Genomic DNA, 25,950 nt, shown 5'->3' with positions numbered 1-25,950 from the left:
CTGTGAAGGGCTATGAATCAAAACTGAAACAGTTTTAGTTCAGTTAGTAGTTGTGCCAGTCTGTTGTGTTGTGCTTTACAGGCTCTTGTTTATTTTTTTGTCTGTAGCATACCTTGGATTCATAATTGTGACAAAGTTCAGGTCATAGTATTTCATCGTGTTATTTACTTTGTTACCTTTGTGCCACTTTGATTGAAAGCTTACTACAGAGCTGTGGAGCTGGTTGTTCCAAAGCCATGGACGATATGGGGGAGGGGCGAATACACACACACAGACAGACACACACACACACACACACACACACACACACACACACACACACAGGAGGGCCACTTGCCAACCTTGCAAAGCTCAACTCAATGACACAATGTACCAGTCCCAGATAAGCCTTCACTATCTGTGCTAGCAAGGAAAAGGCTGGCAATAGAGACTCTGTTTAGGCTCAGTTACGTTTCACAGGCTAACTGGGTTAAGATATTTGTAGGCTTTAATATATATCGATATTTTTAAATGCATTTGTCATTATTTTTTTATTGACCTGGTCCTTACATGGGATTTTGGTTCTTTAAACATTGTAACTAATATTTAAAGTAGGTTATGTAACACACATGTATACAGTCCTGAGTCCAGTATTCACACATAAACCCGGCCTTAAGTAGCCCTAATTTTATTAAGGGCAGCTGTTGGGTTTCATAGCTGATAATTATCAACTTTTTTAAGCTAAGGACCAAGCACATCATAAAACATGTCATCTCAGGTCATTGCTATTTTTTGTCTTCGTGGGTTTTAAGGTCAGGCAGGCAAGGTGTCTGTGCTTCATATTCACAGTGCGTAAGAGTTTAAAATTGTCTACAGGGCATACTCTGCTACATGTGCTGCAGACAATGCAGAGAGTTAAATAAACATTACACAGAAACAGATATATTCTGATAGGGCTGTTAGTATCAGCTGAAACATATACTTGTGTCCTTATTCACGTGCATCTACAGCGTTCTGTGCTACCACCCTTTGGGCTATCCACACAGTAAGTGTGCTCCAGAAGAATAAACTCGAAGTTTGCTCTATGTGTCAGCTATTTAATGTGTCTCCTGTTTTTGTTGCCAGGAGGTCACCATTTATGAATGCACGAGAGCTGATTTTTAGATGTCAGTTTAATCCTAACTGAAAGTGCTGGATCGGATATCGGGAGCAACCTGCCGATCTGTCAGCTTATCTGTTCATTTCAGTTCAGTTCAGCTCTAGTGGAGAACTAACGTGGCATAGATGAAGCTAACAGCAACGGGTGAGCTGTTCTGAGGTATTTCACACTGTGGTCAACTTAGTTTACAAGTTCAAGTCTCGTTTACAAGGCTTGTCTGTCTCTTTTTTATTTACTTTCACTCTCGTTATATCTGTTGTTATGGGTTCATCCCCAGAAATAACAATGACACAAAGCCAGTTGTGTGACCTCACAGTTATTCAGTATTATTTCTTTAATCAAGAATCATTGTGACGACTACAAAGTCTGCTATCTAATCTCACATTGTTGGGGTGGGTATGCATATGTCAGCAGTAAGCTCTCTGTCAGTTTTTATGGTGTCATAGTGCAACTTTTGACAGCTATTAAGCAACACATCATTTGTTTGTCCTAGTGCACAGATGACCCATAATGGGGAAATTATGGTTTAGCAGTGGTAGCATGTTCGCAGTCAGGTGCCAGCTACATACTGCCCATCTACCTACAGAGACGCACCATACATAGTACTATAAATGAAAAATCAGTGTGTCACCCGACAAAACAGTGACAGCTATTTTTACAGCTATAACTATATAGATATTAAAATTGTGCTACTGTATGTCTCTTTCAGCTCAGTGTATAAAGACAAATCACTTTGTCCTGTACAGTAGCTTGGTGTGACTTTTACTCTCAGTGGAGGTGTCACTGTTGAGTTCACAGCAATCTCAGATATGCTCTTTTATCTTGGTTTATGTGCTGTTATGATCAGAGCTACTCCTCTTTCCTCTGGTTGTATCAGTTCAGTTGTGTTTTTAAAGAACTGAACCACACAACAAGAGAAACCCACCAAAACCAAAAGCTTTGTGTTGATCGTTAAATTTGGGATCACCGCTGCACATGTTATGTGGGTTTTTTTGGTTAAAAAAAGACAAAAGAAAGAAGAGCTCATACACAGCATGTGTGGGCCTCCCTTCTTCTCCTTTTTTGCACCTGTTATAGTGTTTTGCATCGTAAGTCACACCTGAATAGACTCTGAACAGACATCCATGGAGATTAAAATAATAATCCTGCATGTAGGAGATAGAATGGGAAAGAAACTGATCGTTGAAAGGCTCATAATGTCTGAATCACCTATTTTTACTGTATTTATAGATGTTTAAAATATAGTTCTGTCTCACGTCTAGAACACATACAAACACACAAGTGTAAATTGGAGCTTAACAGAAGTGATGCTGGTTTGTGTACTGTGTCTATTTTGTGTTTCACCATGTGCGCGTCTGCTCCCTCCAAAGATGTAGAAGCACTTTTCCCTCTCTAGACATAAAAAATGCTTTTGTCTTTTTGTCTTTTTTTCTTCATTTTTTTTACTGCTGCAATGATCCTCTTGAACTAAGAAGACAGTGAGAAACATTGTCTTCAGAAAAACAGCCCTCATCGTTTACCCTCATGCAAACGTGACGCATATTGTCTTCATCTGAAATCCGCATCTATAAATACTTGACCTGAAATTGGCAACTTTGCAGTAGTAAAGCAATTAAAGCAATCTTCTTTGTAGTCTGATTGTCCTTTCGCCTCCCTGTAAAGTTGCCAGTGTCCAGCCTACTGTAAGTTCCCCAAAAACAACTGAAAGAGAAAGAGTGGGGAGTTTATTTGCCATATCTAGCATGAAGAGAATAAACATAGTCCATATCAGGGAGCAGGAGAGGTTCCCTGCTGTAATTAGTGAACATAAGTGTGACCATTAGTGGATTGGTGTAGAAGCTCCACATATGCACATTAATTTCACAGAGGACAAAGTTGTGAGCATGAACTTGTTCGTGTGTGTGTGTGTGTGCCTGCGCTCTCTCACACACATAGATGGTATAAAAGGTGGAAGTCCCGTTATGAAGGCTCAGGGTGAGCTGTGTTTGCCATCTCCATCTTGGCGTGTGGAAGCCAAAAGTGACGAGCGGCTGGCGGATCAGACTGTGAAACTGCACTCTTTGGCTACCAACTTGCAGTTGAGAAGTTGTTAGATAATGAGCATGTCCAGGATAATCTTCATTTCTGAGTAACTGTAATTTACACAGTGAACTTAATGTTTTATTCAGTATGACCCAGACCTAGCGCTTGAGGCCAGAAAGTCATCAGGAAAGTGTTTACTGAGCTGAGGGATTTGAGGGATCTAACTTCTGTATAACTTGAAGTCTTTTTGCAACCACAAGGGTCGCTAGAAGGATTGCAGTTAATCGGTAGAATGTAGGTTTAAAGCAGTTCAGCATCTTTTATGTCCATGGTGTGGATGCGCCCACATATGCCCATGATGTAAGAGATGGGTAATATACACATCAACATGAAGCTTTACATTGGGAGATTAGGTTTAATATTTTAATGATAATATTAATGTACTGCATTAAGGGGGAAATGAGCTACAATTGGCTTGCTTGGTATAATCCAGCAGCTCGACACTATTGGCTTTTTCCCTGTACATGCAAAAATGTCATATTCAAAACCATCAGGGAGGTTTTGGCATTTAACTACAGGAAAACCTCCAGAACTGTCATTTATAAAATACCTTTAAGCAGTGTATAGTTTATTGTGGGGTTTAAAATCCATTTTTGTTGAAGTGGCATAGAATAGCAGGAAAATGCCTAAATGTGTGTCAGCTACAGTAACAAAGACTCTTTGTCTTAACTATATGTGGACCAAGGAGTGTTTAAACCAGGAAAAACATTGCCTGTTGGTAACTGTGAAACTTGAAACAGCAACATGATGGAGTTGTGCCGTGTTTTTCTGCTACTTTCACATTTCCTTTCACACTACCACAATTTATCGATGAGGTAATATAGCTTCTAGAAGAAGCTAGAATTATCTTTAAAACATTATCTTAACTGATAACATGCTTAATTTTGGATTCATCAGTACTTGAGTTTTTTTGATAGATTAGCTATGGCATAATAGAAAGCTTTGAGTGGCTGTAATTAACTTCCTGTAAATTTTACAATTTCCTGAGCTGAAGCACAACATTTCAACTAGACAGGCAGAGATGTGTCGAAATCCCGTTGGTGTGTGACAGCTAATTACCTTGGTAACTGTTTCTAAACTGCCAAGGTTGTTGAACATTCACATACTGGTTCATTTCTCTGATTGTCTTGTGAGCACGATGTTTATGACTGACCCTATTGCGTCTAACAACAGAGTATAAAATAGGACAACAAAGGAAAGCTAGAAGTTCAAGCCGTGATCTTTGAAATATTGTGTGGATGTTTTTAATATGGACTGAATTTGCCTGTTTGTCATTGATATAGTAGAGCACATGCTGAGCATAGGACAGAAGAATAAGGTTTTGCTACAGAGCAGGCAGCTGAGTCATGTTATCTACACAGGACACATTTATTGCTTGGCCTTAATAAATCACAGAGGAAGCGTGGTGGTGGAGTAGTACAGTTATGTAACCAGTGCCCGTCATCAGTGTTGTGAATTGAAAAGGGAAAGACAAAATGGACTAAAGTGCAGTGAGTGAAAATGTCTTCCTTGGTTAGATAATGGCCTGACACGAGATGGAGAGACGCACAAATATGGAAATACCCTGGATCGTGTACATATCTGCCATAACTAAACAATAAGTAGGTCTTACCTCCTCAATGACTACAGGGTTTGTGTGCATAATTTCTGGGATGTTGGAAAAGTAATTTTAATTGACTTGATTGAATTGAGCTGGAAATTTACCACATGTAGTGGTTGTGTAACATAAGGGGCTTTACGTAAATTAGATCAGTACGTCACTAAAACTATGAGTTAAACACAGTTAAACGCAAGTTTTGGGTAGTCTATAAATAATGTTGGATAGTAACAATTAGTTTATGCTTTTAACATGATGTATCACTGCCATAAAAGTTCAGTATTTACATCTTTGACTGTTGGGTTCAAAAGGACTTCAGCTGTTAATGGTGTGACATTAACCTCAGCTCAGTCATCTACTGAGTGCCACTGTCAGCAACATCCCGTGGCATTGCTGGTCACATGTATGTTTGTCATTCTTGCATGGCGTCAGAACAAAGAAGGTTCAGTGAAAGTGTGAAAGTTACCATGGTGGTAATAGTGGGCTAGAATGATAGCGATCTTCGTGGCATTAAAACCTCTGGCTTTAGGGTCAACATATGTCAGATTTTTCTCCATTTCTAGTTCATGTGCACGTATAGACAGCTCACTGTAGAGGGAAACGAGGAGTATCACCACGGCTACAGTCCAAGATGGCAAACTTGGATGAGAGACTCACTGGAGAGGCAGCTGAACATGTTACTCAGATATTTGTCACAATTGTGTAAAGTTGTAACATTGTTCTTTTGTTCTATTAATACTTAAAAATGTTGTTGTGGATGTGGAAATAAAGACTTACAGTAACACTGCGCTATTTACATACTTGAGGTAATTTAGTAGTTATAGCTTGTGGCACAAAAAAACAGATGAATAACACAAAACTTCCTGCTTGTTAGACCTGACAGGGTAACAAAGGAAATGGGCCTTTGTGCGCACAATGTAGACTTGGCTAATTTGATTCTAAGTGGAGTTTTTTGTTTTGTTTTGTTTTTTTAAACAAATAATCAGATGTGATTTTTGGTCTTTAACAAAGCATGCCTTTTTCTCCTTTTTCAGGCTTGTGTTTTGTATGGTATTTGATCCGATCACAGAAATTATCCTCCAATACAGTGGTTAGCTATATTTACCAAATAGTTCAAACCTGTTATTTAATTGGTTTAAATTGTAAGTTTGAAGGTCCAGGAGTTAGGTGTGCTTATTATCTTTGACGACTGTATTCAAAACTCTCTCTCTCACACACACAGTCATGCTCATACTACATGTGCATCCACGCAGATCTGCACCACACACACACACATGCAGTCAACAGCGGTCACATGGTGTGTGTGGCAATCTCAGGGGTCAAGTTCAACATTGTGAAGAATGCTTGGTGCTCAGTGGCCCCTCCCCCTCTTTACTCAAAAGGCTTTGAAGTTTACAGGCCTGCAGCTCCCTTTCCCCTCTGCTGCAGAGTGACCCAGGGTGATTATGTACGGCCTGCAGCTTCCGTCCAAACTCTGGGGAAAGTCCCAATCCACAATTTAGTTTACTTCATGAAAATGACTGCTGGATCTTGTGATATATTCCAGTAGAGTATGATATGACAAATAATACCCTGTTAGTAATGAACTATTCCACTGTGCTATTTATGACGAAAGATTGGGATTTTATAATTTTATGTTTTGTGAGTTTGGAATGTACGATCAGTAATAACATGCTGGCTGCTTGACATCACATAAGAAAGTACTAACAATTTAGTAACTTTTAGTTTGTATTTAGGAAAACAAGAAAGAGTTTTTATACCTCTTAATGAGACCTTGATTTTCTGCTAATAGTACCTTCTCCATACGAGATTGTCCTGGCTGAACTTAGGCCTAAGCACAATTTGACTTCATGTTGCAACAACACTGATAAAAATTGCTTACTTAAAAAACTGCATGAAAGTCTTATGCCTTAGTGCATGTTACAGACCACAATTCAGCACCACCTTTTTTGAGAACAACAGCAAGACAACATCTACGACCAGGGCTTCTGTGTAACACAACAAAAAGAAAAGGAGGCACTGCCGCCAGTGGTGCTTTAGATATAAATAATTTATTGTACTGAAATCTCTGAGTCCACTAAAGTGGCAAAATAAAACAACAAAAGATGCCCACCATCATTAACAGAGACCTATCTTTGAATTCATTCCTAGTTTTGACGTACGGAAAAATTGTGCTTTGTTTGTCCATATGTGCCAGCATCATTTCAAAATTGTATTTAATATCAGATTTAATTATTTTATTTACAGCTGCTTAAATTTTCTTTCCGTTAAAACAGCATTGAAGAATTAGTACACATGCCAGGTGCAGTTTCTTGTTAATTGTGCAAACAGATGTCTGTGGCCTTAAGTTCTTGATGCATGGCAAACACAGCCAGCTGGCGGGACAAACACATGGTTTATACTTTTAAGTGAAGGGTATGCAGAGGCTTTCAGGTCTTTTTTGCTAGACTGATAAGGAATGTGAGCTCAGGCCTGGCTATAATTTGGGGAAAAATATAGAAAGGGTTCCGATTGCAGCTGTGATAAAGTCCTATCTAGGAAATGCAGGAAAGTTATCAGCAGAGCTTTGGTATGTTCGCTGTTTCAGTTGAACTTTCACAAAGATTCGTCTATTGCTTGCCATTACAAGTACAACCAGGAAGAGTGCGATACTGAAGTAAGGATAATTTTGCTCTGTTGCAACCTTTAGTTTAGCTGTTGTGGGTCATGCAGACTTTGGATCTGATAGCGAAACTATTTTGGGAAACAATGAGTTGCTCGAAACTGTGTAGTTATATTAATCATTTTAATTACCTAAAGTCTGAAAGTAAACACAAAAATGATCTGTCTGGGGCAGACATGTGCTAGAGTGTTGTTGAGTGAAAGTCTATTAGTTTTTTAGATTCTTAGCTGAATCTAAAAGCTCATCTCCAAGAGATATGGTGGAGGATGGCAACAAGAGACATGATGGAGTACGGCACTCACCGAGATGCCAACTTGTAGGTTACAAAATACGGTCTTCAAAACCAGTGGGCAACATAATGGTGGCTTCATCCATCTTAAATGTTGTAAATGGACTGGTATTCATAAATCCATTTGCTACTCTTACTGAACACTCAAAGCTGTTCTACACGACATGCTGCATTCACACACACATTCATACAGTGCTTTGTTCTACTTACTCACCGAAGAATGCCTCAGGAGCAATTTAAGTTTCAGCAACTTGCTCAAGGACAATGTGGACTGGAGGAGCCAGGAATTTCACTTTGCATTGGCTCTTCTGAGACACTACAGTTCCCATATAAGCAGTCTATTGAGGAGGTGGTCTATCTTTTCTTTTATCTCTTTTTTTTCCAGCTTAATTTAGAAAGCCGGCCTTCAGAAATTACTGAATTTATACAGCTAGTGTTAATCTCATGCATTAATCTCCTGCAGATTTTCCAACTACAGCTCTGGGTTTTAATCTGGCATTTTAAAAAATTTGGATCTCATCTCTATCAGTTAGCATGACCCACGGTAACCATTGCAACTGGTTAAAATATTAAAAAAAACATGATTTGAATGTAATATTCTTAGGATATAAATATCCTACCATTAGTGGCATTAGTTGCTAATTTTACTTAGCACTTACCAGCTCATTCATCAGCTGACTCATCCAGTGCAATCATATTCATGAAGATATACAGCATGGTCTCTACAACCTGACCCTTCTGACACTGATAGACTCATTCACCTTCCTACCCTAATGTGCTATATTTCAGATACTCATTTAACTTGAATGTTCATTTAGGTTTAATAAATGAGGCTGAGTCCTCCCAGCAGAGATGTCTTTTCTACTTGGATTCTTGGAGAGCTCTGTCAAACAGCAGGTGCTTTTCTGACAGATCTAACATTAAGACAGTATTTTTGCAAAGGACCAAATCCATGACATGAGCCTCTGATTGAACCACATGGATCAGAAGAGACTGTGAATGGAATGCTCACTTTGCTAATTGGCTCACAGGAACGCCCCAGCACAGCTGCTGTCACAGTGTCAGCAGAAAGAAAAGACAAAGGGCCACTGGGGCATTCCACGCCTTCCAGGTCCCGGGTTAACCCGCCAACACAGGAACGCCACGCCGCAGCTGCACTGTGGGTGCAGATTTTATCATGTTGCAGGAACTGCTTGACTGACTGTTCAGCCTGTTACACTACTTTTTTTTTTTTTTTTTTTTTGGCAAGCGTGTTCGATGTTATCACTGTTGTTGTAGTGAATGCTTAGCATGGCTGAAATCTGAGAAATGAGGTTGGCCTTAATAAAACTGGAGCAAACCGATAGTACAGAAAATTTACAGGTCAGTTTTATATACTGCAGTTTTAATGCATTTTCACTTGAGCAAATAGCAAGTTAGTGGATTGTTTCTCAAGTTTTTATTATTATTATTATTTGTGTGGCTTTAGAACATTAAACACATTAAACCTGCATTAATCGTAGGGGTGTAACGGCTCTGAAACTGAGACTGAAATGGAGATACAAATGTCCTCAATGTTATGTTTTGCTTCAGCGCCGTGGCACCCGTACGGGGCCATTAATGAATGCCAGATTAAAGCACGATCTGCTTTAAAGGCTCAGTCAGGTAATAAGAGAAATGGAAGTAGTAATGTTCTTTTTTCGTTCATGAGCCAATCATCAACAACTATAAGTCATTGATTTATTACCGTAAAGTGTTTCTATATTTGTGTTCATGTGCTTGGGCGTGGCTTGGATTAATATTTTATCTGGTTTGTGTTTGTTTCATCAGTCAAATGCTTCTGGCTCTTATCTGTAGATGGATGATTTTGCATTGCTTTGCTTTACTATCTGTAAATGCCATCAGCCTGTCAGGGACTGCAGATGGAATTTGGCCCATATGGCTAAATTTGGCATATTTATATAATGGAACTTTGTTCTCATGTGTATTAATGTGAATTTTCCCTTTTTGAATAAAATAAACATGAACCCAAGGTCCAGGAACTGGGTTATGATCCAAAGGATGGCTTTAGAGAAGTATTACCTCCTTTATTAATGCTGCCTAAATAGTTATGATCTGGTTGGCTGCAAAAGCCGCGCTTCTCAACAGACCAAGGTGAAAAAGTAGCGTTAGTGAAACGCGTTCACATGTAAAGATGCCTGATGGATTTATTTGGTGATGAAGCAAGTCTGGCAGAAGTTTTAAAGACGGCAAAATAAAAATTTCCCTTTGCTCTGAAACAGAAAATACTGGGCATGCAGAACTGTTGTGTTCAAATCAGGGATTCTGCTTGTGCAGTGCCAGCGTGTCCAATAATACGTAACGATATGAACGGCGACTTACTCTTTCGTATCTTCTTCTTATGTGTGCCCTTCTTCGTGCTGAATGTGTTTTCTTATCTGATGTGTCTTCTGCTCCAGTAAGCACAAGCGACAAATTGCTGACTGCATCATACTTTTGAATCTCCTGTGGTCGACATAGTATGATGATGATTTAATGTAGAATCTTAAAGAAAACAGAACAAAAACATGGTTTTATTAGCCATGGCTCCATTTTAATTTTTACTTTATTTTTGTTTGTTTGTTTACACTTGACTTTTTCTAAAAGAGTCAGCTTAGTATAATTCAGTAGTAGGGCTTAATGTGTACTTGTGGCTTTTATGAATGTGGCTTGAAGCTGACCTGAAAGTATTTATTTTAATTTTGTCTTTTGACTTTATTCTTAAATTAAAAAAATAAATACTTCTTATCAGACTAAAAAATGGCAAGCAAATTTCAATTGATAAACATGAGACAGTTTTGGTTCGAAGCCAATATATTAAAACATATATTTTTCATTAGAGTGATCATTTTAATCGCCAAAAACTACAGCTTAAGCTAGCTTTGGGTTTGGCCTTTAGTGGACATTATGTTAATTTTGGACCAAACAGATATTGTGACGCAAAGAAGACATATTGAATAAATCTCATATTTAAACACATCTCATCCAGCTGACGTGATACACTGTGTGGAAGCCTCAGCCACATCTGTTTGGTCCTGGTCTGTCATTAGAGGATCCAAACAGGTATGCTGCCTCAGGCAGAGCAGCTGTAGCAGTGATCATCTTTGAGTATCTTTTTGGGTTAAAAGCAGAAAGATGCTCTGAAACATCTCTACAGTGTTTCGTTTTTGCTGCTCACCTGTTGTGGGATTCAGGTATGGAGTAAAATAGAAAATACTGTGACCAGACCAATTCTCGCCAAACAAGAGCCCACTAAGTTGTCCTCCCTGAAATTATTTGTGAGACTAAGAGAAATCCTAAATTGTAAATTCCACCTTTGAAAATTTAGTACTAAACCCTGCTGATGATGGTTGTCTATGGCTGGCTCAGCACTGGATGGTTAATGCTCTTTAACCTTCCAACCATTTTCTGTTCTTCAGATCACTCACTCTGCTCTCTCCTAATTATTTATTGTTATTTTATAGAAGAATTCACTGTGTTTTTGTCTGGAGCTGACCAGCACAAATTTAATGACCTTAAATTTGTGCTGCTAACGTCTGAGGTCAAACACTAAACTTATTACGAGTATCCAGATCACGAGGATATCATTTTACACACACCAGCTTTACTGAAATATGTATTCCTATAATTCCCAAGAGGCCCAAAATGACCCACAGCGTGTCTCAGGCTCTAACAAGCTCCCTGTGATTCTGGTTTGCTTGGTCCAGGGTTTGTCCCTCCTCCGTACTTGAGGAGAGAAGGAGAAAGCTGAGGTGTGTTTAAGCCCAGCTAAATGTCATGGGATCCTTGCTGTGCTGTGATATATTGCATTGCATTATTATCAGGGATTGCCCGGGCTCAGCATTGTTTTAGTAGTTGATGTGTTTATCTGTGATTCTGGCATAAATCTGAAGGATCTGCAGTTGGTTGAGCTTGTCTCATATGGCCTTGGATCAGACAAAAGAAAACCGATCTCATCACAGATTAGTGGTATTAACAAGGACTTGGGCATATGACCCATGATGCAGCACTGTTGTTGAGTTAAAGGCCTGCGGTCCATTTTTACTTAAGGATTATGTTGTTTTGCTGTACATGATGTGGATTTCAGAGCATGGTATCTGTGAGAAGGGATATTAAAACGTTAATAAATGACCTTTGAACTAGGGATGCAACAATTGAGCAAAAACAAACAGAAAAGACGGCGGTGGTGGATTTTTTTAAGACTCATACTAGGGCTGGGCGATATGGCCCAAAATTCATATATTTTTTTTAGCTGGATGGCGATATACGATATATATCTCAATATTTTTTTTAAAGCCATAAAGTAAGAACAAAAAGAGAGTTCTTAGTCAAAGCTGTGTCCCAGATATCACACAGGTACTTTTATTATCATACAGCGTAGATCTACATGGAAAAAATTACTCAGAAACTAATGATCAGCATTTATTAAATAAAAATGCTCCATAAATAAGATAAAACAATGTTGTTTTTGTGCATAAAAAAAGCTCACAATTGTGCAGTCAAAATGTAAAAGACGCTGAGCATAATAACAAAGACAGACAGATTTCGAGCTGCTCTGTTCCCAAGTTCTACTGCGTGAATGACAGCCTTGAATTTGAAATCTCCTTCGTAACCATGTCTCTTACAGGTGCCATTTGTGCTCCTTATACACACAAAATACAGTAATGTTACGTTGAAGCACAGTACTTTAGGGCTGCACAATTAATCGTTAGAAAATCGCGATCTCAATTCATACTTATGTGCGATCTTATTTCCAAATGACAACGATTTAAAAGAAGAAAGAAAAAAAGACGACGATTGTACCGCATTTTGATCCGGGACATAATCTGCATGAAAACAAGCGCTCACTCTTCCTGCTCAACAAATGACAAGGGCGGAGCCTTATACCATGTGATACAGAAGCCAGCTGGCAGGGAAAAAACAACGGAGAGCACGTGAGAGAAACTGCCTGTGGGGAGAAAACACGATGAGCGCAGAGGAAAAGCTCGCTGATGGCGGTGAGAATGACAACCCCACTGTAACATTAATTCCAAGAAAAGGTTCTCATTCCTCCGTGTGGAAGTTTTTTTGGTTTCAAAGAAGACGATGAGAGTCAAAAAGATATCATTTGCAAGCTGTGTTTTGCCATAGTAGCAGCACCGCAAGCTAACACTACGAATTTGTATAACCACCTTAAATGTCACGTCAGAGTAGACAAGTGAGACATTTGTTGTTTTTATGTTCAGTCTCAACTGTTACTGTTGCGAAGTTGATGTGCAGTTAATAAGTGCAGTGCACAAGTAAATATTTATATTGGAAAAGAAAATCGTGAGAGAATCGTGATCTCAATTCTAAGCAAAAAAATTGTGATTCTCATTTTATGCAAAATCGTGCAGCCCTACAGTACGTATTACTCCGCGAGGCTCCAGACTACGGTAGCCGTAATGCTCCGACAATCCATCAAGCGGTGCGGCTCCGTAGCTTACCAAAGTTGTACTAAACCATTTTTGGACAGATTGCTGAGCGCCGTGTACCACATAAAATCGATTTGCGGTCAGTAACCACAACCAGAATTCATACATAAGGCGCACTGTCGATTTTTCAGAAAATGAAAGGGTTTTAGTGTAAGGTTATAGTCCGAAAAATATGGTATACGAGTTTTGTAAGGTGGTTTGTTCCGGGGCAGGAGGCTCGGAGACTTCGCGGCCTGGGATACAGCACGCAGTTTCACACACTCATTCTGCACTTTATGGCACTGTTGTAAATGGTGAAAATACTAGTAGTGCTAGCGGCACGGCGTTAACGAGCTAACCGCTAACGCTAACCGCAATGCTAACCGGTCGCGTTGTGGACTGACTAGCATTGCGGTTAGCGTTAGCGGTTAGCTCGTTAACGGAGATTTGCCCCGTTAATGCAGTTATGGCATTAACGTCATTTTAACGAGAGTAACGCTGACAGCACTAAAATAGTAATCTTCAAATGTTTTCTTTTTTACCGACCAGCTCCTCTTTGATAGCTGCCGTGTCCATCTTGTCGTTGCCTACAGGTGAAGCGATGGGGGAGGGGGAGTTGTGTTCAGTGAAGGAGAGAGGCGGGGCAGAGTAACATTGCGTAGAGACAAAAGTGGACGAAAGAGAGGCAAACTAGCGGCTCCACAAGTATAATTATAACGTAACATAGACTATATCGATATAAACGATATTGCCACATCTCATATCTCGTATAAAAATATATCGATATATTTAAAAACTCGATATATCGTCCAGTCCTAACTGATACTGATATTTGGTGATCTTAAAATCAGATATTTGGCCAGTCTCTTTTTTCTTTTAGACACACGAAAGTCACACCGCCTGTCTCTGCTGTGATCAGGTGGTTGTTGTGTTAGTTGCATTCCAAGTGTGTGTTGCTAACAGTGTTCGCTTTTGGACAAACCATGCAGTGTTAACAGTTGTGAGGTAGTTGAGGGTTTTTTATTTTTTAGATTTCCATTTGTTGGCTGTTATGAATGCTGATGCCAATATATCAGCAAATCACTAATAAATCGATGCAGAAGGACTACTCTCCCAGACAGTGGAGTTACTGTCCAGCAGCGGGACAGGTCATTATTGTTCTATTGTAATTTTTGTAAAGAAAGGATACTTGCGTTCCCTTTCACACGTCCGGCCTTTCTGCTAACACCACAAATACAATCCAATTCTGTGAGAAACTGAATCCCACATAAGCTTTTTAGGCTTCTGTGAGCGACCGGGAGAATCCTTCCACAGCTTTCCTGTCAGCTTCACGCACACATAAACAACATTAAGTGAATTATTGATCCTATTTGGTGGAATCCTCCAATTTTATTGGAATGAATGGACCAGGTTAATATAAAAGAAGAAATATCCTGGCATTTTCTGTTTGTAATGATTGTATATGAGAAAAAATTGTTTTGTTTTTTTTAGTCAGCACAAGCGCACTGCAATCCCAGAGTGGTATCCATTCCAAAATTGCCTCACAACCCAGTATTGCATTAGCATTGCCACTATAGCTACATCTAGATACAGTGCTGTGGCAGTTCAGCCTGTGATTGATCAGTGGAAGTGCACGGTCCTGTGGCAAATCAAAATGAAACTGCCAATAAAGACACAAGCTTCATGCTGTGTCATACTGCCCTGCAAAAATAACAGTAGCCACGGTAGTGACAGTAATGTGAATCGCTGGCAGTGTTGTCGCCATCTGTAAGCTTCCATACGGTATATAGTAGAACTGGCATACTGGGACTGGAACATCGGCGCTCTTTTCTTTCACAGCAACAAAGCTGTCAGCAACAAAAGCACACAACAGCACACACGGTGCTGTGTTTAATAGAAAGGCCGCTGTGACTTTTTATTTTATTTTTTATTTTTTTTTTTATTTAGCGCCTCCATCACAATTGTTGGAGCTCACTCTTGAGGGTTTATACTTAACATTTCTGGACCAGATGGAATATGTGTGCATAATGTCAGAGGACTTGGAAAAACATGGCTTAGCTTGTAAGTGAAGTCACACAATTTATATTTCAGATTCCTCAGCCTGATTTCTAGGGTCAGCATTTGGTTTTATCATAGCATTTCTTTCTCAATGGCATTGGTAAAGGCTCTTAGGTGGAAACTGAAATTTTGATGACGTTTGGATCGTGAAACTGGGGCCTGTAATACAAAGCAAGTTCATACCAATTATGCCAATGTTATATTTTCTGTATCTGACTGAACTTCCTCTAAATCTTAATTTCTACTGTATTGAATCTATGTAGAGCCTGTGATGTAGTCTAAAAGTGGCAGCATTCATACTTGTTCGTAGCGTCCCTGCATTGCTCTGCCATAAAACACTATTTGCCAGCGGAGTTTCTTTCTTTGAGTTGTTCAACTCTCTTCCAGTAGATTTAGCCAGAAATGCATAGTAGGAAGGAGTGGCCCACACAGTTGTTATAGCACTAAACATATCACTGTTAAACACATTGCTGTTAAACACATCACTGATAAACACATCACTGATAAACACATCACTGATAAGCCATTAGTGTTACGTGGTATGCTTATACTAGAAAAGTGTTGCAGCCCATGCGCTCAAAAGTTGTACTATTGTCAGTTTTATTTGTACCACTACTTTAACAAAGAGTTTATTAATGGGTAATACGTGGACTTGAAGCTTGATAATTACTGCTGTGAGTGAGAGGGATGTCAAGGCCTGTGAAAGTCACAGGAGTAAAGGGATATAGAACACATGGAGGAAGAGTACAATCCAGAAAACCAGTCTTTAGTCTGGGCAGGGGCTACAGACAGAAAGGTAGTCAGAGAAAACGGACAAAAAGTCCAAATGTCCTCCACGAGAAACCCAAAGACTAGAAAACAAGTTACACAATGAAATGCCTTGAAGGCTTGACTAGCAGTAACAAGACAATCTGTGAAGTCGAAGGTGAAAAACGGGAGGTATATGTACACTGAGAAGAGTCTTTGGACAGTTGGACATGTCTAAACAGGTCAACCAGGGCAGACAGCAAAAAAATCCCACGATGGTGCCCAAGTTCAGAAGTTAAAAAAAAAAGAAGAAAAAAAAAGGAAAATTTGAATCTTAAAACTGAAAGAAAAAACAACCTAAAACCCACACAACAATTCAATATACCCAAAGCCAAATTTTTGGGCGCAGGCCTAGAGAATCTGTCTGGAGAATAGCAAGGAAGTGGTGGTAATCTCTGCACTACCCTAGTGCCATCCCGGGCCAAAACCAGAGTATTTCCAGTGGTGAGAATGTATCTGAGGCAGCATATTTCCTGTTGTGTGTTACATGTATGAAAGGGCAGCTTTGGATGATGTCCCAACCTGATTTTTCTAAAACTGTCCAGCTTCACGTGTGAAAATGGTTTATGTAACAGGAGTGCGGTTGATTTTGTAACAATGTTTTTTTAATCAACAATAATTTGAACAAGGCAGTTGGCAGAAAGTGGAAGTAACTGTTTCATTTCAGTTAGTCTTAAATCTAACTTGATAATGTAGTCAAAATTATATAAAGAAATATATATATGAAGAGATAATTTAGTCCCAGTAGTTTTAATAATAGTCATAATAGACTGTACAATTATTTCGTAATAATTTATGGTATTTGAAAAATGTGTTTTTTGGAATACTTGCCAAGCGCATGTAAGTCATGTGTTATTGAGTCAAAACTGAGCATGATCTAATTTTAAATAATCCTGTTATTAAATGGCACAAACCAGGGACATTGTATTACTGTGTATCATGTAAAAGCTTTTAATGAAACTGTGAGCTTGACCTAATACAGAGTAATCTCATTATTACTGTTTGGGTTAGGGTTCATCGTCACAGAGACACCCACATGGATGAAAACACAGATGACTCAATAAAGGTTAAGGTCTAGACTTTCTAGTTTTCAGTCTAATTTAAAATTCTGAGGATAATGAGGTCCATCTTTCAAAAGCAGTATACAATCTATGTAGGCCGTTAAACTTAAAACTGACATTTTAAAGTGAATTAAAAAAGAAGAATTTTAAGTGCCGTGTTGTCTAACCCATTATTCTTTTTCTTTTCCTGATATTTCAGGTATTCTGTGGTGTTCTTGTAGATTCTGTGCTAACATATTTATGTTGAAATTGTATTAAACTGATAATTTTGGTGTTGTGACATTACTAGTCAAACCCAGCTACTCCCACTCTATTTCTTTGTTCTTAGGTTATCGCTGTTTTTGCTCTGCGGCTCTACTACAACCTCACCATCACTTTATAGAGCTAGCAGAGTCAGATGAATCAATGGAAACAATGACTAAAAGGAGAAAAGCACAGAGGGAATTAAGGTCAAAGAAAACAGGGGAGGAAGCAGCAAGCTGGGAGGAGGAGCCTGAAAAGAAAAATCTTAATGTTCAGTGATTTGCAGCACAAGGCGTTATGCAATCCAGTAACACTCAAGCATCACCTCAGTCTGCAGCTTTCACAATTACCACAGGGCCGAATCCCAGTTTGTCTAAAAATTGAACATTAAATACTTTACAGAGTTACTGTTTGCTTTACATTTCTTTATGGTAACCCATTGGATGGAAATGTGGGCAGCGAGCAGGCTCCCCTGGTGTGCTGTTGTCTCCATCTGTGCTCAGACTAAAGAGGTGAGCCATTGTTCAGATGTCTGAATGAGTGTCAGTCACATGGTAAAGCCATTCAGTCGCCATGTGCTGCTGGCTGACACAGTGAGCTTTTTTTATGTTCAGTTCATTGCATTAGCAAGGTATCATTTTACATTTTGATGGTTTTTACCACTGTGGGTGCAGACGGTGAAAATATTTCCTCTTACACCGGCAGACGGGTGCTGGCTGTTTCTGGGAAGTGATGCATGCAACGAAATCTGTTTAAAGGGTGAACTATGGAGTTTTGATTTTAGCAAATCCAGTAATGCTGCGTTGATTTTATTTTCTGATAAAGGTTAAAACCAGCATTGTTAACATTCTCTGTTTAGCATGTCTTTCTGATAAATTATGACGAATAATATCAGAAGTAAGTTAACTGCTCAACAATCCCTTGAGTCTTATTTTGAAAGTTCAGTTGGTGGTAATAACTAGCCTGTTTGGTGGCTAAGTTGCTGTTGTGGCGCTCCTTAGTATGATTTACCTACATCTGGTCTTGGATTCGGTGGACTCCAGTCCCACTGTCTTGGACCACAGTTGGCAAAGGTAGTCGTCGTTGTCATCTGGGAATGCACAGATAGCAGAGAACTCCAGCCAGAACCTGCAGCTTGTTGAGAACTGGATCATGTGCTGCTATGCCCAGTTTACCAGAGCAGAACATAAATTACAGCTGCCAGCTGCAGACTATTTGCTGGATGAGATAATTTGTAAATTAGAAACTATTAGAATTATTTGATCATTAATTTGCGCCTCCTTGTGCATGCCCACATGTGCAGATATGCACCACCACCACAAATCAGTGGAAAGCAGTAAATAATATGAGACATTGTGTGTGTTACATTGCATGCTCATGCATCCTAATAGTGCAGTGGATATTTTTTTCTATTTTGTGTTTTTTTTTTTTTTTTTTATAAAAGGTTTTTTAAAAAGTAGTGGAAAATTAAAGGTTAGTAAAAATTGTGCACCTTCAGAAATGTCCACATGCATTTGCTAGTATGCAGCATAACATAGTATATGAGAAAAAATGGGACCCGCTCATTGAAACATTGTCCAATCGGCTCTGCATCAGGTTCGGGTCAAAAACTTGAAGGGGTGCATTTAATACATCCAAGGTAGATTCATAGGCATGCTCCTGCATTATTATCCCTCATGAAAATATTTCAAATGTGAAAGATGCAAGTGTAGTTATTTATTTCTCTTCATGAGCTCCTTTCAAGCACATTATAAATGTGCAGTTTCCACACTTACAGAAGGTTGTGTGAACTGATAAATAATTCAAATTTAAGATGTGTTCACTCCCATAAATAAACCCTCCACTTTGCTTTTGATGCCTTTTAGAAATGTGTCACATGATGCTTGTACAGGCCATGTATAGACACTTTGCAGTAAATTCTAAAACTTACGTTTTAAATGTCGAACACATGCTGTGATATATGTTGTTTTCTAATTGCATGGTTGAAAACAACACCTCCATTCAGAGACCATTAACTGAGTTTGTAACTGCTTCTTGTTGCAGGTTCTGAGCACATGGTACAAGGTCCTGACTGAAAACACTGGTGGTGCAAACAGACTTACTGCTGTGGTGAGTGATCTATAGCCAGGCTGCATTTGAACATGTTTCATCTGCATAGATTATGCAAGTTTCAGATCCTGGATTTGAAATATCCCCAACTCTAATAGGACCGAAAAAATAAATAAAATAAACAAAGACAGTGTGTTCTTTCATAATAATAGCTTTTGAATTGTCATCACTTCCTTATTGATTTTGGGTTTTGTCACTTGATCATGTTATTGCATATTCTTGCTCATATGTAAGAAAATGAATTTCTTCCTTTACTTGTATTTTCCCTCTGAGAAATTATGTTTTAGTCAGGCATGATGATTTCTTTTATGTACCATGTATTCTAGTTGTATACATACAGACGGAGGTAATTCTACACCAGTGCCATGTTGGACGATTCAAACTAATTGCACAAGGGTGCAAAAGCATATATTTAATGGATAATAATTCTATTTTAGCAAGATTCTCATAAAAAAAGAGTCTGTATTTGAAGTACTTCTCAAATGTTGCTCTGGTTGAAAGGATTGGTAATGTTGTTAGTGTTGTTTCTGTTTTCTTAAAGGTTATTTTTGATGTTTTATTTTCATCTGATTAGATCATAAAAGCAGAAGGGAACAAGAGGAAAGATTTTGATATGACGCACACGGATCCTGAGGGTTGTACTATCAAGGTCAACATAGCGAGATTTTTGTTAGTGTGCTCAGCAAGACCTAAAACTGCAGCCAGACATGAGTATTACGTTGGTTGCTATTAACTTTCTTTGTGAACTCAGGATTTTGGCTTTAGGCTCTGAAATAGGGTTGTTAAGTGTATCTTTTTATTCTTTTTCTTAAGTTTTCTTTTTGGCATTTTAAGAGTGCAGTGGTGACAGGAATACGGGGGGGCACGACTCTGGGCACGACTTTGGCGTGAACGTGAGCTGTAATTGTGCACCATTTGATTCTTCTGTTTGCAAAGGTCCAATTAAGTGGTGCCTTCTTCAGTCAGACATCAGAGGAAACATTCATAGAGAGCTGTAAAAAAACATAATAGCAAAAGTGGTGATGTAAACAAGGGAAGAGCGCATCGCACCAGAAAATGGGTGATTTTCTGAATTTATAAGTGAAAATATTTTTTGAGCGCTCATTGCTCTTGCCATTGTTTTTTTTTTTTAGGATTATCAAACTTTAAACGAGTGAATTAAAAACCAGTATTATTATAAGCTTTGACACGTCTGCACAGCTTAGCAAAGGAGATGTAGAAATCACTTTTTTCCAAAGTGAAAATTAAATAAATTTTATTGATTCATATTTTTGCTGGTAAATGGGCTACAAATAGACTATTTGTGTCCTATTAGATACAGTTCCAGCGGTTAAAACCAGAACTGGCAGCAAAGTAGGATTTTTACATTTGCTGCATAACCAGCAGTCACATTCCTGTAACTATGCAGCACGGCTTCCTTCTGCAATATTACTAAGATACAACCGAATGGTTTGCATATATCAAACAGTTTCCTTCAGCTGAGTATCTATATTGCACTTGCAGCATGTCGCAGAGAAAAAGTCTGAAACTCTTGCCATAATGTCAGCCTAACCTGGTAAAGCCACATTTGTGACACTGAAAACTCAACACAGCTCACTAAACTGTTAATCCTGCACTGCAGTACTTTCCTCGCAGGTGTAATCAGACTGGAGACATCAGTTATACTAGTTTTTTCTTTGGCTAGCTGCTAGTAGCCTGCGATGTGGTTCAGTATGGCCTCAGTTTTGGAGCCCTGATTCCTGTATGTTATACTGGAATCCAAAAATTACTTTACTTTTGTGACTGTACCGAGACCACTTCACGAGTCCAGTGTGATTCATCTGGACTGAACAAACAGGTTTCAAATTTCCCCAAGGCTTACTGGCAGTTAGTCGCACACAAGTGTCATTGTTCCCCCACTGTTTTCCTGTTGTACTGAGTTTATTTTTGGTCTTTAACCACTTGTGAAAGTCAGAATGTGTGAAAGCGTCTGTTTGATTTCCACTGGAGGAACAGACCCCTCTTCCTGTTTTGTACCATTGAAGAATCCAGCAGGTTTCCTGTGAACCCTGCCCAAAAACGCACTGTTGCTAGATAGGACTCACATCCAGGTTCTTGGTTGTGCTTGTTTAAGTTCACATGGCGAGCGATTTTGTGCTAACTTTCTGACATTGTTGGTTCGGTTTTCAGGTTTAATCGCAATGTTTTGCTCTGACTTGCTAAAAACTCCTCTCACCCACTTTAACAGTTAGCCACGTTAATGTCAGGTCAGCCTCGTTGGAAGGCTTTGTTTTCTCCACTGTAGAGCCCTCAGCTCTGCTTATTTGTTTTATTCATGATGCTACAACTCAGCACTGGAGCTCTTAGTCACCCAGTGAGAGTGTTATTTACATAAAGAGCCTATAAGCACTGGTACAGTTTACATTTTCATATCAGAAACCAAGAAGCAAGTCATTTTCCAAATGGTGTTTTCTGGTGTGATATAACGTGCAGTGGTTGAACTACTTGAGGAAGGCAGTGATGTCAGGGGTGTGTTTTGTTGGTTTTTGTGCTGAGGATGACATGTAACTCAGTGGTGCCAAACTACACAGCCAATTTGTTTATGCCCTGCAGAAACCTTTTACTAACAACTTTAATTTCACTCTGAATGCCAGTATTGTTTCTCATATTTAAAATAGTTTTTATCACCCCAGGAGCGAGACAATACGACATCTGTGTCTGGTTTTAGGAGAATTCTGTCAGGATGTCATTTCTCTTCTGAATTTTGACGAGTCTTTAGAAAACCCGGCTTCTGATTTTAGCTTGTGTTTTGTGTTTTTATTAATGCACTTGTGCAGAACACTGCGTTGCTCTCACAAGGCTGTTGTATGTAACAGGAGAAGAAAGAAGCCTTTGTTCTAAAATGATTCAGCCCACTGTATTGATCGTGTGTATCACTTTGCCTAGAAACCAGCGCGAGAGCTACTCTTCCAGAATGTGCCCCCATTTCTGAAATCACACCACAAATATTTCAGAGACTTGTCCATTAGTGTGTCCTGAAGGGACTGCAAAATTCCACACCTCCTGCAAAGGATGTGTCCCTGGTTAACCCTGAAGCTCAAACCCTCGTTTAGTGAGAGAGCGGAAAAATCAGAGTTGAATGAAAAGATATAAAGTGAGATAGCCAAATACAGATCAGGCATGGCGGATAGAAGGTGAGATTAGGTATGCCACAACTCTTTTTTAATCTGTAGACATCTCCCTCAGTGGTTTATATCTCTGTAAGGACTGTGCAATAAAATACAGCTTTGGCTACACAGAAGAAAATTACTGCAATGGTGACTTGAATTTTATCGTTGTATTATTTCAGCTAAATTTGAACAAATACAACTTGGTAGCATCTCTAGGTAGATTTTCCCCACACGTAGTCTTTAGTTGGGTAGGACACCCAGGTATACCAATGGCCACCAAAGCATACCAGCTTGGCTTGGACCTACTGGCCTCGTGTTTTCTTTATGAGCTGGCTCACTGGCTAGGTAGCTTTTGTGATGTCCACAGTAGCTTTCAGCTCCTTCCCCCGAGACCTCATCCAGCAGTTGGGTGAACTCCAATTCGACCATCTTTGATTGCAGTTGGTATTGATTCTTCTGTCCAGAGATCTGCTGCAAGCTAATGTGCCACTGTGGCAAACTTAAAGAGGCTGCACAGAAGGAGGACTGCCAACAGTGGCATTTAAATTGGTCCCCTCTTTTTCAGAAATGCATTTTTGTGCCATATCAGCTCTACATGTTCCACAATAGAGGCTCATTGAAGAGGCAGACAGTTATATTGGGCAGATATTCTCTGTCTTTCTGTCACAATGTACATGGCAAATATACAATAAATAGGACTGGGTTCAAATATTTTAGGTTGTTTAAATCTACTGTCCAGTTCAAGTGAGTGTATGGTCTTTTTGAATGGCCACACCAGAAGGCAGATTGAAAAGCAGTCATCACAGAGAGTGAAGACACTCCCTAAAAATGCAGATAACGGGGCACACTTCCAGACAGACATTGATAGAGATGTATTGAGCTGTACTCATGAACTGTGACACATAGTTGAGTGAAAAATGGGGAAGAAAGAGGGCTGGAAAGAGAAAAACTTCTCTGTCCCCTCTTTTACATTCACACGGCTGGCCCATAATTGCATGAAGTTCGAGTGAATGTTGGGTTGTCTGCTTCAGGAATGTTAGAGAGCAGTGTGGACAGGCCATAATTTCATTTAACATACCACTGCCAACTAAATCCTAGTCTCCGCATTAGCTCCTTTAAACACTTCTTTGGCATTCTGCTTCTTGTGAAAATGCACACTAAATCATGGGCACGCTCGACCACCTGCCAAAAGCCATATTCTACATATCTTATGTTTGCTAGTTGGACAAATTGATAAAAATAGACCTTCATGTTTTACATTAGTAACATCGTGTTGGTGTTGACAGTGTTGACTTCTGCAGGAATAGAGGGAGCTGGAGATTCCAGGAGACAGCTAGTTATTATCTCCCTATACTTTTTAAAAAATGTATTCCTCTTTCAAAAGAACATTGATTTGCAGAGTTTTGAGTAATGCTTTAGAGTCACTGTGTGAAGTTAATTCATGCTAGCTTTCAGCCTTTGAGAGCTTTGTTCCCTTTCTACAATCATCGAGTAATGCATAATCCTGAAGCCAAAGTACCAGAGTAGAGAAAACACACATCACAACACACCTTTAACAGATATTGTAAAAATTTCCGGCTAGTCCAGCTTCTGCAATATTTCCCAACTTAAGCACGTCATCAGTCGTCTTGCACCAAATACCACATCTAGATGCATGCTAAATTTTTTAAGCTACCAAATTCACTCCAACAGCGTAACCTAGTCTGCAGCGTAACCACATGTGGTCAAGTTCTTAAGGACATTACAAGTCAAATGCTTTCTTAGATGAAAGATGTTGACGTGTATTGGTGTGGCGAGGCCTGTGATAATATTCTTGCCCTACCTCTGTTTCTTTTAAGAAATCAGGACATAAGTGATTGTTTTATATTTACAGATGCAGTCTTCCTTTGCTTTCAAAGTATGTCTCTCTGATACAAGCAGGTTTTATCAGTTCAGTTCAGGCAATGTGAAAAAAAATCACCCTAATATAACCCAGGTTAGAGAGTTTGAATACTACTAACAGTGTTTAGAATAAGCCATATTTGTTTTCCCTGTATTCATTATTTTGCATTTACAGATCAATGAGTTACATTGGGTTGCTTATACATGTAATGGGGACTCTTTGTCTTTACATCATGTTCTAACCCAAGATTTTACACCTGACCTGTGGTCATCTGTTAACTTCACCTGTCAGTAAATAGACTCAACTTGTTTGTTAGAGTCAGTATCTCTGATCTCACAGTATGTTACTGGAAATGGATGCCTGCCTGCTTCTCAGGGTATGCGGATTAATGGCTTACTATAGTAAATCCATTAAAAACAACAGAAAACAAAAGGCTTAATATGTGATGTCAGGTGTCATTGTGTGTGCAAAGAAGCCTAAGGGCACTCCAGTGTAAAACCTGAAAAAACAAACAAAAAAACACCAATATGGTATATTTGCTAATTGATTACGAGGAACTGAATTGGGATTGCTTTATACGAGGAACCAAATGTTATCTTGGTATACCAGTAAAGTAATGCCCACCGTCAGGTAAATATCCAACAGTAGAACCCAAATGCTCCCATTAGCATTCGGCCAGTCCCGTGTCCAACATGATTATGGGTATTGCAAAGCAGGCTGTAACCAGGACTGGTTCCAGATAAGTAGATCAGACCTGACCTTCTAAAGAGATTCTCAAAATGTGATTTGGATTCTGACTTGGGCGAGGTCTCCTAATCTTAGTCATCACGGCAGCTCACTGTGAGATAACCACCGCTGATTCAGTGGCCCTCACTGACCTCCTGCATTCAGATGGACACGAGCTGCCCATAGCAGGTTTAACTGCCCGTCAAGCGAGGCTAGCTGGCAGAGCCTACATGCTACCATCTGTCACCGACAGACAGCTAGCCTCTCTGACCTCACACTGGCCATGTGAGCCTGAGCCGGGCTTGCCAATGCAATCTGTCACTCTAAGCGACCAGTAACCCAGGAGAGGGGGAGGGGAGAGCCACAAGCAGATTATGATTCATTTCTGTTGTCATTGCATCATACACAACTACCTCGGGATGCACCGATACTGATGGAGTATTTAGTATCTGTCCGAGACCAGCGTTAATTAATAAGGTGCTTTCCTCGCTGTGCAGAAGGGGCTGGGACTCCTTCTTGTGTGTGAGTGAGCATCTTAAACAAGAGCTTTAGTAACATAGAAATAAAGTTTTTTATAAATCTTTAGTGAAAGTAGGAACTGGAATTTCCAGATAAGTAAGAGAAATGATGAGTTTTGTTCCTTAAGCTGCAGATTCTTTCTCATTAAAAAAAAACATTTCCGCTTTCTCTGTGGTTA

The 25,950-nt window shown here is 39.3% G+C and overlaps 1 protein-coding gene across 2 annotated transcripts in view; it reads left to right on the top strand.

Moving 5' to 3' along the window:
• tbl1xr1a (TBL1X/Y related 1a) overlaps positions 1 to 25,950 on the top strand; it is a 47,768-nt gene that overhangs the window by 828 nt on the left and 20,990 nt on the right. Inside the window, exons 2-3 of one of the 2 annotated variants that reach the window (XM_005451127.4) lie at positions 19,431 to 19,496; positions 20,071 to 20,203. The gene's annotated coding sequence lies outside the window, so the exon portion shown is untranslated. The remainder of the gene's footprint in view (positions 1 to 19,430; positions 19,497 to 20,070; positions 20,204 to 25,950) is intronic. The other variant, XM_003444294.5, reaches the window with a different exon arrangement.

Source organism: Oreochromis niloticus, linkage group LG23, assembly GCF_001858045.2.
Source record: "Oreochromis niloticus isolate F11D_XX linkage group LG23, O_niloticus_UMD_NMBU, whole genome shotgun sequence".
Classification (NCBI taxonomy): Eukaryota; Metazoa; Chordata; class Actinopteri; order Cichliformes; family Cichlidae; genus Oreochromis; species Oreochromis niloticus.
The sequence above is the reverse complement of the archived record's forward strand: the minus strand, read 5'-3'. Positions and strand labels throughout refer to the sequence as shown.